The following is a 14,131-nucleotide window of genomic DNA, read 5'->3' on the forward strand; positions in this document are numbered from 1 at the left end:
GCATGTAGATTGGCCATCTTTGGTGGAATGTTCGTCCAGGAATAGGGACACTAGTAGTAGTAATCCTTGCCGAGCCATGAGGTACATGCTGTAGGTCAGGAGCCTATATCTCCTGTTTCTGAAGCGTGAGGCAGCTTAATGTACACCCCTTGGATATGATGTACAAGTACACCCCTTGCTATTTGCCTACCGGTTAGTGGTGGGATGGACTGGGTCAAATGTCAGGGCCGAATGATTGACACAGTCCAGCCCTGCTAGGGTTCATACAATATGGAACAAATAACTAATAATGATTGACCCAGTCCAGCCCTGCTAGGGTTCCTACAATATGGAACAAATAACTAATGTATGTTGTCTTGAACAGTTACATGTGACAACTGCACAAGTGTTTCTCATCAAAGCAACCTGCGTTGTCCTCATACTACATTTGACCATTCCTTTTTTTGGTCATTAATTTTGGACTGGACAGAAGAAGTGAGTTGATAATGTTACTGTATGATTGTATGAGAGTGAAGGACAGGACCTGACCTTATCTAAACACATTAGTAGTGCATATTTACACACCAACTTCACTTCTGACTTTTTAGGTGAAAGATAGTCAAGAATTTGAGTGTGTTTACCTTAATTCCTGGCAAAAAGATCTGATTACACAAAGCTGTTGCTGCTCCCCGTATAAAGTGAGCGGCCACGGCGTGACCTTCTATTTGCCGTGCTGCTTATGTTTGTTGGGGCCTGTCACTTTTACAACATCTTTACTGTGCAAACACACAAAGAACAAACATCAAACTCTCAGTCAAAAAGCCATCACTTCCCCCCCACAGCCCGTTAACGCCTACTCTGCCCGCATTCTCTCATAAACAGGCATCCTTCTGTGTCACCGCATAAGGAGTGCAAAATAAAATAAAAAACAACCTTTGCATCGTGGGATTTATCCAACAGTATGACAGCAAGTGTGCCGTGGCTCCCACTGGCTCCCACTGTACACGCTGTCAGCCCATTGTTGTGATGTGCATTGATTGAAGAGAAAAGCGGAGCCATTATTCAAAGCCATCCAGCACTCAATTAACACTCCATTTGCATTATGGCGGAGCAGCACTCCTGCCTCTTGATTAATATGTCTTCTTCTCCCTTGCCAGTCAATCATGAATCATCCCCTCCTGCCACAGGACACAGCGCCGCTCCATACCCCACTGGGACAGACGGAGGAGGAGGGGGGTGGAGGACGCAATGGAGGAGGGAGAACAGGGGAGGGTGGAGGAGGGATATACAGGACAATGCTAATGTCTTCCACTAGGAGAGAGAGAGAGGGGGATGGAGTATTAAGGTAGAGAGAGGAGGAGGGAAGGGGGGAGAGAGAGAGAGAGAGAGAGAGAGAGAGAGAGAGAGAGAGAGAGAGAGAGAGAGAGAGAGAGAGAGAGAGAGAGAGAGAGAGAGAGAGAGAGAGAGAGAGGGAGAGAGAGAGAGGGAGAGGGGGGGGGGAATGAGCAGCAGAAGAAAGGGAGGAATGCCTTGGGGATGGATGGATGACAGTGAATATGAAGGGATGGTGCATGAGGGAGCTAGAGGATAGGCAGAGGATGAGGCTGAGAAAGGTAAAGAGAGAAAGAAAGAAAGAAAGGAAGGAAGGAAGGAAGGAAGGAAGGAAGGAAGGAAGGAAGGAAGGAAGGAAGGAAGGAAGAAAGAAAGAAAGAAAGAAAGAAAGAAAGAAGGAAAGAAGGAAAGAAAGAAAGAAGGAAAGAAGGAAAGAAGGAAAGAAGGAAAGAAGGAAAGAAAGAAAGAAAGAAAGAAAGAAAGAAAGAAGGAAAGAAGGAAAGAAGGAAAGAAGGAAAGAAGGAAAGAAGGAAAGAAGGAAAGAAGGAAAGAAGGAAAGAAGGAAAGAAGGAAAGAAGGAAAGAAGGAAAGAAAGAAAGAAAGAAAGAAAGAAAGAAAGAAAGAAGGAAAGAAGGAAAGAAGGAAAGAAGGAAAGAAGGAAAGAAAGAAAGAAAGACGGAGAATAATGGAGCGTGTACTGTAGGAGGGAAGGGAAGGGAAGGACATGCCGTATATAGGAGCAGACATGGTGGAAGGGAAGAGGGACGAAGATTTGAAAGCATCCGTGAAGGAGAGAGAGTCCATGGCCGGGGGAGACAGACGGGAGGGTGTGTAGAGGAACGGAGAGAAGGAGATGAGGGACATGAACACTAGAGATGGATGTGCTAGAAGGAGGCGTGTGGAGGAGATTAGTCAGGATGGAGGGATTAGTCAAGGGAAGGGCGCGGAGGAATGTTAGGAGGATGAGAGAAGTGTTCACAAGATTATTCCCTGTGAAACCGCCTAATGTCACAATATAGCACGAACAGCTGAGGTGAAACTAAATAATATTTACAGATTATTCAATTATCTCTTGTGAAGGTATACGAGCATGCAAGATGAGCAGAAGTGACTCTAGCCAATTAGTGAGCAAACCGACAGGCAGATAGAAAAACATTTAACAGCCCTGGAACCAAATTATGCACACAATTAAAGCCTTGGAGGACTTCCCCCCCCCCAACCCCCCACACCCTCTCCTTGAAAATAGGGCAGGCAAGCAGGTAATTTGTTAATAGTGGACTGGGAACTTAGAAATTGCATTATCCATTTCAAAACTAGGTTAACTTGCATTTGATTTCGAACAATGTCGCAGGAATGCTTTATAAAGAATGTTGTATCCAGAATATGAAATACATACATGGACCTATAGTCAAATTCCTTTATCAATACGTGTTGACAATAGGGATGTTGAAAAAAGTTGAAAATCGACTCGATTATCGACTCATGCCTCCCGCGACTCAAAACGTATGAGTCGAAAAATCGTTTTTATTTGTATTATTATTTTTTCAGTCAGTCAGTGCCGCTCGTTGCATGCAAGTTTACTTTGAGCAGAGCGCTGTGGACCCCATCGTCCAAGGGTGTGTGCGTGTGTGTGTGGTGGGGGGTGGTATCTTAGCAACACTGAATGATCTGTCCCATTGGTCGTGTGCTCGTATCATGAGCCAATGGCTGCAGCTCTGAGCTTCCCAGACCCAGATCATCTACACATGCCGTAAAGTGAGCTGACAGCCACAGGTCTGCTCTGTTCTGAGCGGTGAGCGCTCTTCTCTTCAAAGCAGGATAGAGTTGTCAAATAAATCCCGCCGTCATTTATACTGTATTTATTATCCGACCCGACATTAAAATACGGAACAACGTGCGTCCCGTATCAGTTCATTACTCGTGACAGGCTGCAGACACTTGAGAGTTGGGACTAGCGGCTAGCCGATAGCGCCGCTGCTCCTTCAGTTTCGTTGTTTACAAAATAAAGTTTATTTTTTATTATTGGGATTTGATCATTGTGCAAATTCTAAACATATGGATGCAGCTGCAGAAGTTGTGTTGCTTAAAGGAATGCATAGTTGCGTTCTCCTCAACTGCTGCGCAGCAACAAAAAAATATAAAAATAATGAAGAAAAAAAAGGAAAAAAGTCGTTCGACACGTCGATTTTTGGCCTCGATTCGTCGATTGGCCAAATATGAGTCGTTTGGCATCCCTAGTTGACAACAAAAAGAAAAGCTTGATTGGGGCATCTGGGTTACAAATACATCAAAGTTGCATTCAGTTGCTTTATAGTTACCGGTAATAAAGTTAACGGAAATTAACTCATGTATAAAATTCTAGATGCCCGCCAAGTCACCGCCAGAGCATTTGCATGATAATTAAACTAAAATATGCAGCCAATTCTCTTATTTCTGTGCGACAATGCAATTACACGTCAATGCAAGGCTTGCACGGAGCACTGAAGAGAACCACTGATCCCGTGCACTCAATAAGCCTTTTATTCATCTAGTCAAGCCTCTCCCAATATATATATATATATATATATATATATGTATATACCTGGAGCAATTCATCTGTGTAGAAAACAGCCTTATATGTCAAGCGCAGCGGTGGGGAGAGAATCCACCTGACAACGAATTAATGAAAATGTCACTGACTTATACCTCCGTGGCTTCATTTCATAAACGCATCGCTGAGCATATTAACATAGCAGACAAGATGCTTTCACTCTCCTGCCTAACTGTCTCTCTCTCTCTCTCTCTCTCTCTCTCTCTCTCTCTCTCTCTCTCTCTCTCTCTCTCTCTCTTCTGTATTCTCCAGCATCCTTATTTCTTCTTAATCTTAAATCAATTATTGTATTTATGTTAAAGTTGTATTTATATGGACGTCTCTCTCTTTAACGCAGGGGTTCCCACTTTTTTTTTCTCCCCGTGACCCAAAAGATAAATTAGACGTTTGCCCGGGACTCAAACTAGTGAAAATAGCAGATCTACAAGCTAACATTGTGAGCTTGATTTTGACTACTTCTTAAACATTTGTTTTCAAATGTATTTCAAATGTATTATATTCTCAGGGACTACAGATGTAAATTAGCTTATGGCTAACTCTGGCACATTTACATGGAAGTGAAAACTGATATGTTGATTAATGAGCATTGTCCCTGTCAAATAAATAAATAAATATTTTCATAGATTACTCGTTGATTTCTTGCTACGCTATTACTGAAAAAACAACATAGAATGTAATTGTTATATCACGAAAATCTTCGCCTTTTGAAATAATCACAATTAATAACAAAAGGTAGGAAACAATAAATAAATAAATAAAGGGACCCATAAAAATGTGTCTGCGACCCACAAATTTTCGACTCTGTTTTTTGCCCCCTCGATGTCCCAAAGTTCTCTGTTGTACTTCAATGGCTAGTTGGCTACAAGCCTGCAACGGTAGCTTTGCGGTAGTCAAAATGTAAGCGAGTGACAGGCTGACAGCAAGACGAGATTAACACATGTTGACCGTATCAATGCAGAGACCTACATTATTAATTCCATTATTGGCCATTTGGCCTGGAGGGAGAACGTTTACAGCCGCTGCTGGTTCCTACTCCTATCCGTCTCCCGAGTCCCCACACTGGCACGGCTTACGGCTATCAAGTTAGCCATGTGCTATCGATGTTTGAGGGTTTTCTCGTCAGCGAAAAGTCAACAAACGGAACACGGTGACATGCATGCTGATCTTCCTTAATAATAAAAAAAGGCTTAGCCCATGCGTCGAGTGGCTTTATAGGTATAGGTTGCTCAGATCTGGACTGGACTTATTTATGTTTTGGACTAGAACCGGCGGACCTCTGTACTGTAGACGCGCAGATGCATGCATCAGCATCATACAGATGCGATGCGTTGTTTATTGACAACAATTTATTTATATTGTTAAATGTTGCTTTTTTGTTTGTCTTTTAAAAAAGGAGCATAAATAAATGTATACCATTCGTCTACCAACTTTAATTATGTAGCCTATACATGCATATTACATTTGGGGTAGCCTATTAAAAAAAATCAACCACTATCTGTTAATGACCCGGTTAATCCTATCGGCTAACCGGCTGGGAAACTATCCGTTACTGACATCCCTACTTGCAGTTACCATCCGGCCACTCTACCCCTGAGCCACCGCCGCCCCACAATATCAAAATCAGAGAAAGGGCCTGAGTGCAAGGCCTATGAATGGTCCCCCCTTCTCCTGTAATCTACTGTACTGTACTGTATCACATAACACAGCCATGCCCCTGTGAAGCACGGGGCCTGAGGGTTAATGGGAGCCATGACAGCTAAGGCCATTCCATCATCCAATGGCAGACTGTGGAAAGGTCAATCTCCAGTTCCGCAAACCCAACCGAATAGAAATGTCAGTGTGGCTGATGAAAAAAGTACGAGAAAACACAGGAAGACTCATTCGGAGAGAGAAGTCAACACATGTTGTACATTCTGTATCGAGTTCATTGCTGCCTATTGTGCGCATCTTAATTCACGTTGTATGTCTCAACTTAAGACCTGGAGGCGTGGCCAAAGCTTTTTTTTGCTATTTTGAGGAAGTTACTATAGTCATATGTTGAAGAATTATGTTACAAACACACAACACGCAAATGGGCGGTGCTCAGAGTGAAAATAGACAGACATTTCAAAGACCAATCGAAAACCAGTATGCAAATCTCTGAGCCTGCAGCTCTCCGCCCCCAAAACACAGGTAAAGTTACAGAAAAAACAAGCCTACTTTGACTTATAAATGTACTCATGTTATGTCCCCAAATCAACTATCTGTTGGAATGAAAACCTTCTTCAACATTTGAACTGTGTTAATATGAAGAAAAGAAAAAAAGCACCAGTCACAAATGCCTGAATTAGTCATGGCACCATGGTGTGACTTAATCAAGGCGCACACAATAAGTCGATAACGATTCTAAAACGGTTAGTTACCGTCACGTGACTGTTGCAAATCTCACCGATAATCCACACCTTCAATCACTTTATATCATTCCCAGTTGATCCCGCAGCTCTGTAGCTGTACCGTGGATTTTACAATGGGTGAGAGGGTTGGAGACAATGGAGTGATCGTGTCTCACTACGCCTCTCACCCATTGTAACATCCACGGTAACCTGAGACCTCCTGTGGCTTATTGCTTTAGTCTACAAGTATCACTAGCAGTTCCTGTTCCTCGCACTTAACTGGATCAACTTTGTGAGAATGGTGTGTCGCTTTGCGACCGCGTGAGCTTGTAGAACGGCTATTTTCACGAGCACTAGATATTTCTTTAATTTCTTCATTAAATTACTGAGGAAAAAAAATTATAAAAAAACATTGAATTCGTTTTTAATACATGAAAAAGGGTTGGGTTTTTTTTTTTTTTTGGGGGGGGGGGGGGATTTGGGAATGTATTTCGAAAATGTTTTGAAATAATAATAAAAAACAAAATGTACGGTATGAATAAATAAATGTACGCGGCCCACACATGGGTCCCGCCTGGCCCACTGTTTGGGAAACGGTATGTTAGACAGTCTGGTGTATGGACGGACCAGCAGAGCAGACAACCAACATTGACATCTAGCCGGGCTAAAAATGAAGCAAAAACGCCTTAAAACATTAATACAGGAGAGAAAAAAGGCAATCATCGCCAGCAGACACAGACACACAGTGGTATCCAATGGAGTCACAAGAAGATCCAATGCTTTCTGGCTTTCAGGCTCCATGAAGTAGCATATCAGTCCGTGCTCTCTGGGACTGTCTCTTTAGTGAAATACGTCGAGTGAACAAGTCTTTTCACTCTCCTTGCACTTCCCTCTCCTACCCTCTCTCTCGCTCCCGGTCACTCAAACCGCACAGTCTTGTCCATTCCCTACATTTGCTGGGTCGTGAAAATTTCATCAGCCCCAGTATCTGTGTTAGCTCATGGAGTGCATCCAGGTGGAAGCCACAGGGGAGGATGGCCACGCTAGAACAACCGTGATTGTCTGAAATGCAGATAGACACACGGACAAATGGACAGCCATCCTGCTGTTTAGCTGTCCGACCCCAGCAGTGCCACAGCCGTCTGGGGACACACCGCTAGAACACATACAGCACATCAGCCTCCACTAGCACCATGGTCTCCCGCAAGATATACCCAGAGAGTATAAATAAAGCTCTTACACAGAGGCAGCAGTGTTTGCAGCATGCAAGACCTTAACCCATTCTGAACCACTTTTGGTGTTTTAAGCATTATGTTACATTTTAGCTATTGGAAAATAGCAGACCTATACAAGTTCATAGCGCAGCACCGAGTGCCGCGCTATGAACTTGCAGGTCTGCTATTTTTGAAAGATTGTGAAAATGTGGCGGCACTTCTTTGAATATATATTATTTCAGAGTGAACGTTTTAACTCATATCTTTGCTTCTGGGAGGTCCCGGCATGAACATCATATTTACAGATGGGGATCGTCGGCCAATTACATATATTGGGGGTCAAGGGGGTCCTTGACATGAAAATGAACGACTGACATAGAAACATGGGTTTGTCAGAAACTGATTTAGAAGACATTTGTAGAATCTTTTCTCAGGTCTAAATGGGTTAAGAGCTTTTGTCTCGAAACATCTCCATCTCCAAAGAGAATGGATTTACCAATAAGCCATTATTCGCAGTAGGCAGGTATAGGTTTCTTCCGTCTTAAAGCAATTGCTCTGACAATCAGAAAATTTAATCAGAGCTCAGTGTACAGAGACTGTCCTCAGGTTCCACTAATTGCTTTGAGCTTTCCTGACGCTTAGTCCACTCCGCTCGTTTCCAATTTAGACCAAGTTATTTATTTTGTGTTGGTCCATTCCCTCAAACTCGTACTCTGCAGAGCAGCAAGCAATTCTGCCCAAGACTCCAACTATAAATTGCGACCATTAATCATTTCAGTCATTACCTTTTATTTTAAAAGGCCCAACATCCAAACAAATAGTTGATAATTTGGCCAAAGTTTAACATAAATATTAATCAGCAAATTGATTAGTGCTTATCTTTTCAGTTTTCACAGCTTCAAATGAAGATGCATTGTATATTAACAACATGCACAGTCAAACTAATAGAATGTGTTATGATGATGCCAATAACTTCCAGAAATATGAGATAATTAAAAACTGCATAAAACATGATGAAAAGCAAAGATTTCCAATTGTCATGATGACACAGGGTGGCGATGCGACCCCTTGTGAGCTTGTAGATCGACTGTATTCAAAAGATTTTTATACATTTGACAATTTGAAAATCAGACAAAAATAATGAGTCATTTTACTCTTGGTCATTTAAGTACATTTCAATGTCAATACTTTTGTACTTTTTTGTACTAGTATGTCAGGTTCTATATTGTAGTATTTATACTTTTGCTTAAGTAAAACATGTGAGTACTTTTTCCACCACTGGACAAGACTGCTGAAAAACTTTTGCAAGTTTTAAATATTTGTAAAACATGCAGTGTCTTCAACATCGAGCGCCCCGATCAGACTGAAAAACTTTTGCAAGTTTTAAATATTTGTAAAACATGCAGTGTCTTCAACATCGAGCGCCCCGATCAGAAGAAAACCATTTTGCACACACTCTTATCCAGAACAATTTGCAAGTGCAACATGGAAATGTTTCAATTGTTTCAACTCTGATGGCAAGATGGCCGCGGTGGTGCAAATGGTCAATAAGCAACAAGGTAAACAGTCACACAAGTAAGAGTGTAGAGAGAACATGTCTCAAAGAAACTAGGATACCAGGTAAGAAATGCATCCTTTTAGACCAAGTGTTTGACTGCACTCTGTAGGCTACCGTTTACATTTCTGTCTAATATCTAGCATTCAATTAATCAAAACAGGACAAATGTTTGGGTCGATCACAACTCGAGTAAAAATTCCATTTCCTTTTCATATATAAGTAAGTAAGGCCACTGAGTGTGATGTGTCGCGTTTGGACGGCGTCAAAAAAATTAACCGGGTGGGAATGACTAAGAACTTAAGAAGGGAACATTTCACACACCGACGATGACATGACGGACGCGACACTGACAAGTGCCCGATGGCTGCAGTGGAGCTTCGGCGTAAGAAAAACACAAGAACATAAGTGACCTCTAAGATATTCTGCCTGACCATGATGCCTGTGGAGCAGACCTGAATGATTACAAATGAGTGGACCCCCCACCACACACACGCACGCACGCGCACGCGCACACGCACACACACACACACACACACACACACACACACACACACACACACACACACACACACACACACACACACACACACACACACACACACACAATAAACCAACTCTGTAGATAGATGCACACAGACTTCAAGTTGACAGGGGTTAGGGAGTATTCATAAACCATAATCCTTTCTCCCTCGCTTTCCATGTTTGTGCGGAAAATTGCAATGTCAGAAAGGACCCAAACATGCAATGGAAGACTCCTAATAGGGCGGATTTGGCCACTCTGCTGCAAAATCACTTCAAGGCCATATCAAGTGGAACGTTAGAGAAGAGAAGAGATGAGAAGGGAGTGAGAGGGTAGAGGAAGCGAGAGAGACAGGGAAGAACCTTTTCATCTTTTTCTTTAAAGACGGAAGTGAAAACATGGCAGCCAAGACTTGTGCCTGGCTTCATAAGATATAGAGACAGACAGACAGACAGACAGACAGACAGACAGACAGACAGACAGACAGACAGACAGACAGACAGACAGACAGACAGACAGACAGAGTGCGTACAGTGCATGATGGATGGATAAACCACACAGATGCAGCAAAGGTCTTTCATTGCTCTGTCAATGATCTCATGAGCAGCTTAAGAAGAAGCCTGGTGTGAAGTCTTAACACTCACCCTTCTATCGGACCAATGGAATAGTAAATACTGGGAAACGTATAAAGGAAGCGAGAGGGACATTTACTCCATCCATCCATCCACACAGATTGTCAGACTTCCCTTTGATAACAAGTTAATTCACACTAAAATCAATAGGATGCATACTGCCCGATGAAACTAAAATTGTGAATTAGTGTGTATTATCAATTTCAGGAAAAATGTTGTAAGACATAATAGGGAAATGTTTGGACAGTTTCACCAAGCTTATGTCTCTTCAGGGATATATTAAAAAAGCACATATCTGGTGTATCAAACTTACATTTTTCACTCATAAAGTTCACGGCCGCACAAAATATACTGACATTATGGAAGAGCACATCCTCTCCGGACCCCAAAATGTGCATTGAAGATAGGTAGAAATGTCAAAGTGTCATATATGACATGATAGCAAGAGTATATAATAATGTAGAGGACACAGACATAGGCACCACTTACAGTGTAAGTGAAACACTGCAATGATAAATGTGGTATGGCTGTAATAGGCGTTCTGTGTGTGGCATTATAGCCTTGGCAATAATGTGTGTTTATGTATGTATGTATGTATGTATGTATGTATGTATGTATGTATGTATGTACCATGTGCCAGGTGACATGTGGTTGTGATGTCTTTATGCACAAGACTGAAAGAAATACAAACTTTAATTACAAGGGAAAAAAGGTGGGAAATGCACTCACCCTTCTGTTCTAGTTGAGTGTTGAGCAGGGCTGCAGAAGGCTGGATTGCATTAATCTGAAATAATATAAAACAAATACATAAAATTGCATGTAATGTATACAACCGGCATTTCGTTATCTGATCACAATAACATTGTTATATAATGCATTCTGCAGTGTGGGCAAGAAAGACCCACTAATTCTCAAAGAAGGATCTGTAGATCTACAATGCATCACAATGCCATGCATGAGCAAGATTGGCTATTTTTGAAAAAGGTGTAGTAGTGCTGACAGACATTATCCTACGGAGGTCCCTGGCACAACATATTTTCCGGTCCGTAGCCAAATGCATGTCTTTGGCATCACAATGTTTGGTCAACATTGAATCTGGCCAAAGTGGCCATGCCATCTGTTTCTCTTTGCTTCCTAGTGGTGTCCAATTCACGACAATGGCACTCTGTGGAGGAAAAGGGCTCAGCTATTTGTCTAAATTATGAGAGCTTATGATGCAATGCTTTTCTCAAAATAAAACCATATGGCTAGCGTAATTTACTGCCATCCGCGCTTCAGTCCATGATAGGGGTGTTACGATATAGTAACTGCATCGAAAAATCTATTTTAATTTCCAGAATCTAAGTATATCGAAACGAAAACACCAACATTGACTATGTAACGTATCGTATCGTTTTGCAATGCAAATAATCGTTATCGAATTGTTTTGCTATTCAAATAATCGATTGAATCCATTTTTATGCGTGGCATTTAGCAATGTTTAGAAAAAAAGAGGGTTTTAATTACTTAGTTTAAAATAATGTCAATGTATTTTAAATAGTTACTGTATCGATATCAAATCATTGAATCGGATCAGATCACATTGCCATAATGTACCAATAAATTGTCCATGTATCGTATCTTCAACAAAGTATCGTGATACGTATCGTAGTTCAATTTTAAAGTACTCCAGTAAAGTAAAAAACACAAAAGTGCACAGCAAATGCACTCATCCTTATAGCCCTTCTTGTCACCTATGTTCGATAGACGCTAGCAAATACATCAGAATTGTACTAGTAAAAAGTATTGTACTAATTTTACACCACTGGTTACGGGGTCTGTAACTCGGTGCACAAATGGGGATAAATAGACATATCCGAATACTCTCAGACTTAAAGGAACGTTGGGGATTTCACAGCACAGAGTGGTGCTGCTCCAGTGCTCGCCGCGGACGGCCTGTGCTATTTGAACCGGGGGCGGGTCCTTGAAATCAAATTTAATTAAACCAAACCAGCTCATCCTCGCCATGCAGTCACCGCTCTATAATATGTGAATGCGTCAACTTTTGGCTCCGTCTCAGTCGGCCCGCATCAGCGCCGGCTGCAGAACACAGGCCTGATGGTGACAAATAGACAAGTGGGTGATGATTCACACCTCTGGAAGAAATGTCACGGCTAATGGAGACAGACCAACAGGGGAATGGGGAATTAAAACCAGTAATTGAGAGACACTTCAGTGGCCAACATGCTGTAGCCTGGGCCTGGGGCCTCTCTCCGTCACACACAGAGAGCTATACTGTGGAAGAAGCTGGAAGACAGATGACTTTCAATGTATGGATGGATCCATCCTCATCTGCCCCGTCTAAATCACCCTTCCGTGTCAGTTTGATGATGCCTCGGGATGGCACCATTATGGGCTCCATATGGCCGCTCTTTTTTTAGAGCCACATATCCTGCAAAATATGCAGGCACGCAGTCAAATTCCGAGTGTTCATTTGGACCCGCCAGGGTCAATACTTTCACCCTTGGTGGGCTCTATGTTGAGGGGCTACGACGTTAAAAGTTTATCGGCGGCGCAATTGATGGGTTTGGATGTTTGACACACGGCAGTGTTAGTCTGCGCATCTGGCGCTGAAGGTCTGAAAAGGTGGTACTAATGAAAATGGAAAACCCACTGCAAGAACTCACTGTTTATCTACTTTTGAGAACTGACAGTACTTGGGGAATCTTGGCACTGATGTGAAATTTCCACTATAGCAGGCTGTGGCTGTGGCTCAGGAAGTAGAGCAGGTCGACCAATGATCCCTGGGTCGGCGGTTGGAATCCCGGCTCCTCCTGTCCACATGTCGAAGTGTCCTTGGGCAAGACACTGAACCCTACATTGCCTCCAATGAGTCGGTTGGTGTGAGCTTGCCACCATTGGTGTGTGAATGTGGGAAGTGAGGACGCTGGCATCGACTGTTCGCCGCTTCACCTCCCAATGTATGAAAGAACGAACCATTGTAAGCGCTTTGAGTAGGCATGTAGTGCATAGAAAAGCACTATATGCACGGAAAGGGAAATTCTTGGCCGAAACCGAATACTGAATATAGGAAACATTTGGCCGAAAACCGAATACCCGAAAATGATTAATATTATATTATCTTTTTTCCTACCATTGTTGTCATGGCCGTACCTTAAAGCTGCCTGATTTATGGCAAAATAATAAATTAAATTAAATAATAATCACTATTATGGGTCCATAAAACATTTATTCAGCTCTTTTGAACGCATTAATTGCATACACTATTCAGTGATATATTTTCTGCCTATTCGGGCCGAAACCGAATAGGCCGAAAATGCATTTTTAGCCATTTTCTGCCGAATATTTTCTGCGGCCGAATATTCGGTGCATCACTAATAAAAATGCAATTCATTATTTTATAGTGCCAGAAAATGCTAGTGAAAAGAAAGAAGTACAACAACACTCCACTGGATATTTGCAGGTCAAGTGTGCCAGTTTACTACCATCAAAGACTTCAGTTAAACGAACACTCCAAATTGTGTCTGTGGGAATCAAGAGGAGTTTATCTGTCACCTCAGTATTAAGAGCTGTGTTCTGACTTCAAATGCCATGCTCTTTTGTGGATGACACAATAGAAGTTACTTCAGGGGAGCTACAGTGCTTCCTCTTTGATCTAGATTAGTTTTGGGTGTTAAAAGGGTTTGTGTGACCTTGTTTCTATTAATTTGCCACTCACTACAAGCAGCAAAATGTTGCGAAAATGTCTTATTGTATCTGAGTGAATGATCAGCACGGTCAACATCTTCTGGTCTCTTTTCTCCGTGCGCATGCAAGCACACATGCACGCACGCACGCACCCACCCACGCACACGCACACACGCACAAACACGCCCTAATGGCTCATAAAGCATTCTTCATATCCTAAACTGACTATCAATCACTTCCAGTTTGT

At 42.2% G+C, this 14,131-nt stretch overlaps 1 protein-coding gene across 1 annotated transcript in view; it reads right to left on the reverse strand.

The window, feature by feature from the left end:
• The window catches only part of naaladl2 (N-acetylated alpha-linked acidic dipeptidase like 2), a 402,484-nt gene that overhangs the window by 339,782 nt on the left and 48,571 nt on the right, over positions 1-14,131 (reverse strand). The window contains exon 2 of the mRNA XM_083768092.1: positions 10,927-10,981. The gene's annotated coding sequence lies outside the window, so the exon portion shown is untranslated. The remainder of the gene's footprint in view (positions 1-10,926; positions 10,982-14,131) is intronic.

The sequence above is a fragment of the Protomyctophum parallelum genome (assembly GCF_964188405.1).
Source record: "Protomyctophum parallelum genome assembly, chromosome: 6".
NCBI lineage: Eukaryota > Metazoa > Chordata > Actinopteri > Myctophiformes > Myctophidae > Protomyctophum > Protomyctophum parallelum.